This window comes from Gossypium hirsutum, chromosome D10, assembly GCF_007990345.1.
Source record: "Gossypium hirsutum isolate 1008001.06 chromosome D10, Gossypium_hirsutum_v2.1, whole genome shotgun sequence".
In the NCBI taxonomy this organism is placed as follows: domain Eukaryota; kingdom Viridiplantae; phylum Streptophyta; class Magnoliopsida; order Malvales; family Malvaceae; genus Gossypium; species Gossypium hirsutum.
The window spans coordinates 1,359,812-1,369,646 of record NC_053446.1 but is presented as its reverse complement, the minus strand read 5'-3'; the positions used below and the strand labels follow the sequence as shown (position 1 = coordinate 1,369,646).

The following is a 9,835-nucleotide window of genomic DNA, read 5'->3' as shown; positions in this document are numbered from 1 at the left end:
CTTCCATATATATATACTAAATAATAAATAATAAAATGATAAAATGTCATTTAAAAATCAAATTAAAATATTAATAAACTAATATTTATTTATTTATTTAATCTAAAATATCTCGAACATCATCATTATTTTCTAGATTTCTCTTTCTTCTAATTGACCATTTTTCCCTTTAGATCTTTTAAAATTCCATCCTTGAGTCATCACTTAATTTGATAAAATTACGATTTAGCCCCTCATAATTCTTCTTCTATTCAATTTAGTCCCAATTCATCCATTTTCCTTAGTTTCTAGATTATTCTACCCTTAAAATATTTACACTATTGGTCCTTCAAATTTTTGATATTTACACTTTAACCCCTCAAATTTTGAATATTTACTCTTGGATAACAAAACTTTCTCACTTTGCAATTTAATCTTTTTAATTAATATGTCATAATATGCTTCCCAATGTTGTCATAACTCAAAATTCTTCTTTTGTCACTTTATTTCCTTACTATATCAAAGATAATATCTTACTGTAAAAATTTTCGGGGTATTACATATTAATTTAGACTTTTTAAATAAATTGAGTGCTCAAACATCGAAATTTTCGAACGAAATTTTCACAAAATCATTCGTGAAATTGTAGACCATAAAAATAAAATTTTCCTGGTCGAATTTGTGATCCCGAAACCACTGTTCCGATTAGACCCAAAAATCGAGTTGTTACAAAGCAAGTATAAAGGTTGTTTTCTCAGTCGAATTGTTTGTTAGCCAAAGTTTTTAAGAGTTGTTATTATCCTTTATTTGATTTTATGTTGGAAAAGTAAGCTCTTACCCTTCACTCACCTGGCAAAGTATATGCAGTGCCCTAAATCTGATTGAGGATGGGGTAATTTGTGCGCATCGGGGGCAGAGAAGCTGTGAACATCTGGAACGATCCTTGGGTATCGGGTCCTAGGAATACTAGAGTGTCAGTTAATTCTATTAATCCCTATTGGATAACTGTAAGTCAGTTGATTGATAAAGAAATAGTTACTTGGAAAAAGGCTAAGATTTTAGACATTTTCAGCAGCAATCAGGTTGAACGTATCTTCAAGATCCCTCTCTCTTGTATAAGATTAAATGACATACTGGTCTGGAGGCATGAGGTAATCGGGGAATACACAGTAAAAAGTTGGTACAAAGTCCTAGTTTCAGAACATCTACATTCTGCTAATAAGATATCTACTGCTACACCCCACATTTACAAAGAATTTTACAACTCCCTATGGAAATTACAACTACCAAAAACAATAAAGATACATGTGTGGAGACTGTTTAATGATTTCCTGCCTTATTTTAGCAACCTAGCCAAGTGTAGATTGACCAGAGATGTTTGTATCCACTGTGTAAAGACCCACTAGAGGATGCCAATCATCTGAGTCGAAATTGTCAGGTACTTTAACAATTGTGGAAACACCTGCAGATTTCGAGTACTCAAATGGCGAATTCCTCGAATTATAAAGATTGGTTAGCAGAAACATTTATTGTAATGAATGGAAGATAATAAATGCTATATCTTACTAGGCTATTTGGTTCAGAAGAAACAAGCTGGTTCATGAAGGACAAAAAGGTTCCGTCCAAGATATTATGGGATTTATATAGGGGTACATCCAGGAACTAAATCAGATCCAGAATCCTATTCATTTTACAATACCTATGATGAAGGAACTATGGTGACCTCCAAATAATGATGTTATTAAACTAAACTTTGATGCTTCTTTTAATGCAAATACATACACTTCAGTTGCAGTAGTTCTGGCTCAAAATAACAAAGGTCAGATTATGGGGTCGTGTACTTACCCTTATGATGGAATCCATGATGCTTTTGTGGCAGAAGCTAGGGCTTGTGAGAGAGCCTTACTCTTTGCAGCCAAAATGGGCTTTCTCAAGATTTCTGTTGAAGGAGACTCATTGACAACTTGGTCCTCCGACCGGTGATTCTAAGCATCTGTGACTTAGGAAGAAGGTTCGATGAGATATCTTACCATTTCATTCCAAGATAAGCAAATAAGGCTACCCATGTGTTGGCTAATAAGGGACGCTGGTATCGAGCACCATACTTTTGGGTTGAAGAAGCCCAGATCCAGTTGAGAAGATGACAATTGTGGACTGGAACAACTGGATTCGACAATATTAAGACATTTTCAAAAGCTTGAGGATAGAGAAGTTTTCAATCTAAATCTCCATGGGCTTGTTTCTTTTAAGCTTTCGCCTCTTCTACTATGGTTGATGGATTTTGAGCTTTGTGTGAAGAGGTTTTGGCTAGTATTTCTCTAGTTTCTTTATGGTTGTTTGGGGGAAGGCTTTTTTTTGTTTGTTTTTGGTTTCCTCTTACTTTGGGTTTTGTTTTAGGTGTTTTAATTTCTGGTTGCCTTTTAGTTGTGTGTGGCTGTTTGCTTTTTAGGTTTGAGTGGCTTTCGTGTGATGTTTGGTTTGTTTGATATGTCTTTTCATCTGTTTGTAATGTCTTTAAGGGTGCTAGTCTTTATTGAGCCCCTACAACATTTAATGAATTCCTACTTTACATTCAAAAAGAAAAAAAATAATAACATTGATGATATTAAATGATATGGAACTCAAGACCCCATCCTAGAATTGAACTACATAAAACGGATTTTGGTGTGAACTTGGATTAGATTCGAAAAATAAATTAAAGGGTTGGCCAAAATATTAATAATATAAGATGAAATGCATTAAGGAAAAAAGAAGAAAGAATTTAACTCAATTGAATAAAAATAAATTGGCTGAAATGGAGTTAAAATGATATTCAGCATTTCTGAATTTAATGCGAGTACTTTGACTTGAATATAGGATAGGCTTAATTAAAAAATTATCTTTAAATTATATCCGTGTTTTGAAAATGATATTTATAATTAGGAATCGCCACATAAACATTATTTAACTTTTTTTGTTTTGGAATTTGAAAAAAAACAATATTAATATTAATTAAAAATAATTATAATTATCAACATATTTAAAAAAAATCAATGTCGTAAATTTTAAAATGAAAATTTTTAGCAATTTGAAAAACAACCAATAAATTCTTCTAAGTTTGAAAAAGAGAGTACAACTTTTAGATCTAAATATTTTCAAAACTTAATTTAAAATAAAAAGATATGACAGCTGTGGGATTTGGGACCTTAGACCACTCGGCCGAACTGTCGAGATGTTGTGAAAGTTGAGATTAATAAAAAAGTATTTCTTCTGCCTTGGAGAATATAGTAAATTTGGTTATAAAATGGGCAACCGTTTAGAATTTTCAAGAAGTACTTTTGGGCTGTAGATGGGCTTTCTTATATAGACAAATAAGTATATATGTTTTTTGTTTTATGTTTAAAAGGTTAATAAGACAAATAAATATACTAATGTCATCTTGATCAAAAATAAATAAAGTTCTCGCATCTCCAATTCTACCACATTTCCTCTACAAAAATTAATTCATAAATTTAGTTTTTAAAATTTTCATAAATTTGATCGATAACAAGATTTAGAATTTTAGACAAAACATTTATTTAACAAACTGCGAATTGTTTACCCTCTTTCTGCATGTGATTTAATGTATTTATTATTTAATTAATTTTTTAAATGTTGTATTTTTAATTGTAATAATTAACGTAAAATAATATTTTTATTTAAATTATTGAATATAATTAAAATATATTAATTTAGCTATTCAAATATTATAATTGTAATACCCAATTTTAGCCCGGGCTCACATATGGAAACATAATTTTTGAGAATATGCAATCTTAGATATGATATGCAATCCTAGATATGATATATAATCTTAGATATGATATGCAATCTTAGAATATATGATTTCGTAATCTTAGAGATTTAATTTGTAGATACCCTTTAATCTCAACCGTTGATGTAATTGATCTGTACCGTTGGATTTGGAGAAGCTCAACTATAAATAGAAGCCTCTCCCTTCATTGTAAAAGGAGAAAAAGAGAAAAGGGGGAAGAGGAATAAAAAGAGAACAATTGGCAGTTTTTTAAAGGTTTACTATTTTTTTCTTCCGATTATTATTTTTTACTTATTTACGATTTAAAAATGGGGAGAAGGTGATACCACTGCGAATTTTATTTATTTATTTTATTTAGCCCTTTCGCCTTTTAATGTTTTTGTAATTAAGTTTTTTTATTTTTATTTTTCTTAATTTACCCTTTTATTTATTTTTATTTCAATTGGGTCTAAGTTGAACGGCGTCTTTAGAGGAGAAGGAAATTCCCTTCCAGCCCTCTATGTATTCGCGCATTCAATTAATCCTTTACTTTTATTTATTTGCGAATTTACCCTATTTTTTACTTCCGACCAATTTAGTCCTTTCATATTTTTCTTAAATCAGTATTTTAATTTTTTTATGAAATTTTATTATATGTGTTGACACCATTTTTTTTGATGAAAACGGGGTCGACTTGGATTTAAAAAAAGAATGAAAACGGGAGTCGCCACCAATCCTTTTTTGACGAGGTGTGATCGGGTCACCTCAAAAGTGGTTGTTTTTAATAAATGATTTAATTTTATTAAAACAACGATTTTGGTCTACGAAATTCAGAAAAATGAGTGCGGGAGCCGGTTACGCACGAGGAAGGACTAGCACCCTCGATACGCCCAAAATTGGTACCTAGTTGATTAATTAGTGTTTTAGTGTCGAAAATTGAAAATTTGAAGAGTTTTTAAAAAATGCGATCCTTAAAAGAAAATCTGATATCGTGAATTGAAACATAAGATTCTCTTGTTCCGAAGGAATATCACATCCAGCACGTTAGGACACGATACTCTAAACCATCGAAACCAAGATCACCTTATAGTTTAATGAAACCATACTTTGAAGCTTTAAGAGGATATTTGGCTATTTAGTCAAACGAGAAATCGAAACCCAGCACGTTAGGGCACGTTTTCTCGAGTTTCCAAACGCGAAATATTGCCTTATTTAGAAAAATTTTCCTTTTGGTGTTTAGTGTCAATGCTTGACAAAACAATAACGAATGCGACAAGGTGAGCAAAGTAAAATGAGTAACAACAATGCAATAGGCAAAATGAAATGACGAGGCGATTACATAAACAAAGCATACAAATAAATAAATAGAACTAACATTTTAGAAAAAGCACAAGTGTACATGGATAAATAAACAAACACCAAATAACAATGATGACAATAAATACAATTATGTAAAAAAATGTATATATATATGCATGTATAATTTAAAACCATAAAATAAGAAATATATATAAATTACAGAATATGAAAACATAGATAAGTATGTACATATATATAAAATCGGTAAATATTATAAAAAATGTAAATGTGTATTTATATATTTACAAATCGTGATAATATAAAATATATGTATGTGAATTATAAAATATGTGAAATATACAAAAAGCATTTTTAAGAGTATAAAATATATAAGTATGTATATGATGTAAAATATGCATAAATATATGTAAGTATATAAGAATTATGAAATGTGAAAAAATATATTTAAGTAGGTATAAGTACGTATATCTACATATATATGTAAAAAATATAATATTAAAAAAGGGGTATATATATATGCGTAATATATATAAATACATATATAATATAATATTAAAATATTCACATAATATACATAATAATAATGTTGAAAACATCTATTAATAATAAATATATACTTATATGTATTAAAGATATATTCATAAATACAAAAACATATACTAATAATCACAATAGTAAAGATAAAAATGTATACGTAACATAATGCGAAAATATATAAATGTTGTGATATCTAAAAACATATACATAAAAATGAAAGAAATATATGACGAATAATGCAAAGATATTTGTATGAGATAATGAGAAATATACGAATAGCACGATATTTACAAGTGTATACTTAATATAATTATTTAAAAAAATGATATAAATAAATGAATACATGAAAATAATACCCTATACACAAAAATACCTATACATATATACGTAATGAAATATGTGAACAAATATTAATATTAAAGAATATATAATATATGTATATAATAGTAGAAACGAAACAAAATATATATATAGTTAAATATAATACAATAATAATAAAACAACAATGATAATAATATTATATATATAACAATTAATATTTAAAATTGAATTAAACAGCAAAAATATTATGAAATTTAAGGAAAAAAAATAGATGAAAAAGGGATGAGATTGGATTAAAACCAAATCTTTGGGGCGAATTTTGAAAGAAATTAAAGGAGAATGGACTTATCAGAACGCGCGTTAAACTATGGGGGATCAAATAAGTAATTTATCCAAACACTTGAAACGACACCGTTGGAAGGGGGACTAAATCGCAAAGTGTAATGGATTTCAGGGTCAATTTATAAACAACGAATAACTTGATTGCGAAATATAAAAATGCGGAAGGGCCAATTGCGCAAATAGCCCTTCCGCTCAAAAACACGCGGATCCTGCCCTGGTGCGGGTCGGGTCGACCCGCCCCACTCCGAAACGACGTCGTTTTATCATTAAACAGGGGGGACCAAAACGGTGCGTTTTGGTCCCCTATAAAAGCTAAGTTTTTTTTGAAAAATTCATTTGAGACCAGGTGAGGGAAAAAAAAGAAAGAAAGAGGGAGAGGGAGGGCACGGAGCGATTTCCGGCCAAGGGGGGGTCACCGGACGGCCACCGGAGGCTCGCCGGCGCCGGCGCCGGCCACCGCACGCGGTGGCCGGAAAGGTAAAAATTTTATTTTTTTTGTTGACTCCTTTTTTATAAACTTATGCTATGTAAAGATATATGATAGATGAGTTTTGAATAATAAAAAAAATAAAAGAAACCTTAGATCTGACTGCCTTTTCTGTTTTCGGGTGTTTTTTCTTGCTTGAATCTGCTTTTACTATCGTATTTTTAAGTAATGTTACAATCGAAAATGAAAGGAAAAAATCCCAAAAAATCAAAAATCCCCCTGATACAATTTTTGATTCGGGTTTTTATAACCCCTTTTCATCCTATTTCCTATTGTTTCTGTTCTGTCCCTTTGCATGGGATGGGCACAATGGAGGTGACAGAGGCATGGTGGTACAGAGGAGCAGGTGGCCGACATGGTGGCATGGAGAGCTGGGCGTGGCAGACGAGGAGGCCACGCGAGGCATGCGGCGCTAGGGTTTGGGGCATCTTTCTGCCGAAAATGTTAATGTTGTATGGGCTGGGTTTTTAATTTTTGTTTCGGGCCATAGGCTACATTGGGCTTGTTATTTTCCTTTGTAATTGGACTGTTGTTTATCTTGTTTTAATATTCGGGCCTGGGCATAAAATTGGGCCTTACAGCTGCCCCTCTTTGCTTGTTATCGTGTAACGAGAACAGAGCAAAGACTAAGAAAGGCCAATTTTGCCCGGGCTCGCCGAGTTTTGACTTCTTTTGGTGCTTCCTTTCTTCAAGTAACCTCATTCTAGTCCACTGCGTCTTATGATTCTTCGATCTGCTCTACTGCAACTTCAGATACGCCTTGTAGCTTCAATCTACTCTGCTACGACTCCATGGGGATGAGATTTGTGTTTTTAGTCTGCTCCACTACTATTTAGGGAGATAAGACTGTGGTTTCGTCTGCTCCGCTACTGCTTAGGGAGATAAGATTGTAATCTCCGATCTATTCCACTGTCAAATACAGGGAGATAGAGTTATCAGCTTCAATGTACTCCACTGTAGTCACAGGGAGGTAAAATCTGCCATCTTTGATCTTCAATCTATTCCACTGTCAAATACAGGGAGATAGAGTTATCGGCTTCAATGTACTCCACTGTAGTCAGGGAGGTAAAATCTGCCATCTTCGATCTGCTTCGCTGCCAACTACAGGAAGGCAAGATCTACAATCTTCGATCTACTTCACGCCAATACATGAAGATAAGATCTGCTTTCTTCGATCTACTTCGCCACCAGTATGGGAAGACAAGATCTGCATCGTCGATCCACTTCCTACCAATATAGGAAGACAGGACCTGCTATCTTCGATCTACTTCACGCCAATACATGAAGACAAGATCTGCTTTCTGCGATCTACTTTGCCACCAATATAGGAAGACAAGATCTGCATCTTCGATCCACTTCCTACCAATATAGGAAGATAGGATCTGCTACCTTCGATCTACTTCACGCCAATACATGAAGACAAGATCTGCTTTCTGCGATCTACTTCGCCACCAATATGGGAAGACAAGATCTGCATCTTCATCCACTTCCTACCAATATAGGAAGATAGGATCTGCTACCTTCGATCTACTTCACGCCAATACATGAAGACAAGACTGCTTTCTGCGATCTACTTCGCCACCTATATGGGAAGACAAGATCTGCATCTTTGATCCACTTCCTACCAATATAGGAAGATAGGACCTATTTACGCCTAGTGTTTAGGATGACATGATCAGAATGAATCAAATGCTCCTAACTAGATGTGTATGTATTATATTTGTAGAATGTCATGAGAATGATCCATTTTTAATGCTTAGGTTGTCATTCCTCATTGTTCATCAAGGTTCTATCACTGATGCCTTCTTGTTCAGCCAGTACCTTTGACAGAAAACCTAAAGAAATAGATGCAATTTAGACTATTCTTCCTCCAATGCTTCTAACCCTTAAGTTTGGTCAGCTCTAAACAATAGTCCTGTTTCAGGTCCTCGTGTTATTTAGAAACTTTCAGAGTAATATGCAGAACTCCTTCTGCATGTGTATTGTCAATCCATTAATCGTTATTTCAAAGAAAAATGCTTGAAAGATTATCAAAATGGACAAAATAAAATTTTGCTGAGAGCAAAGCTCGAAATGAATAAATCAATCAAGATAGCAAACTTTGCTGAGATATGATGAAAAAGATTATCACAATGAATAAGATGGAATTTTATTGAGAGCAGAGCTCTAAATGAACAAATAGCAAATTTTGCTAAGATGTAAATAAGATAAAAAACAGGTGCCCCAGATATCGCAGCATGAGCTTCTCTGCACAAACTCTGTGTTTAGAAATCCTAAAAGACTTTGTTGATGCCCCAAGATGTAGCATCTCTCCTTCTTGTTAATTCGGAGAAGACAAAACTACTCTATGCCTCACTTTGATCGAAATTCGAATTGCCCATTCCTGGGTTTTCAATTCAAAGCCCCTTTGGTCTCAAGGTGCCCTTTGCGGGTTTTCGCCTTGGCCTCTCCCTTTTTTTTTTTTTTAGGCAAAGTACCTCTTCACTGAATCCGAATTCACAGGATTGGGCAAGCTTTTGCCATCCATCCCAGTTAAAATTAATGCCCCTCCTGAAAAGGCCTTTTTTACTACATAAGGTCCCTCCCAGTTTGGCATCCATTTCCTCTGAAGTCCTTTTGTATGGGAAGGATCTTCTTCAGTACCAAGTCCCCTTCATGGAAGTTTCTAGGACGAACTTTCTTATTGTAAGCTCGCATCATTCGTTTCTGGTACATTTGACCATGACGGATAGCTTTAACCTCCTTTCTTCAATCAAGTTCAGCTGATCATATCGGGCTTGGACCCATTCTGCTTCGTCTAACTTTAGTTCTGAAAAAACTCGGAGAGAGGGAATTTCAACCTCAATTGGTAGCACTGCCTCCATTCCATAAACCAAAGAGAATGGTGTTGCCCCGGTAGAAGTCCTGACGGACGTTCGATAAGCATAGAGGGCGAATGGCAACTTCTCGTGCCAATCTCTATAGGTCTCATCATTTTCCCCACAATCTTTTGATATTTTTATTGGCTACCTCCACCGCACCATTCATCTTCGGACGATATGGCGATGAGTTGTGGTGCTTGATCTTGAATTGATTAC

General features: G+C 33.5%; 1 protein-coding gene across 3 annotated transcripts in view; it reads right to left on the bottom strand.

Annotated features, from left to right (window-relative positions):
* The window catches only part of LOC107935352 (cysteine-rich receptor-like protein kinase 10), a 94,215-nt gene that overhangs the window by 18,336 nt on the left and 66,044 nt on the right, over nucleotides 1-9,835 (bottom strand). The window lies entirely within an intron of this gene.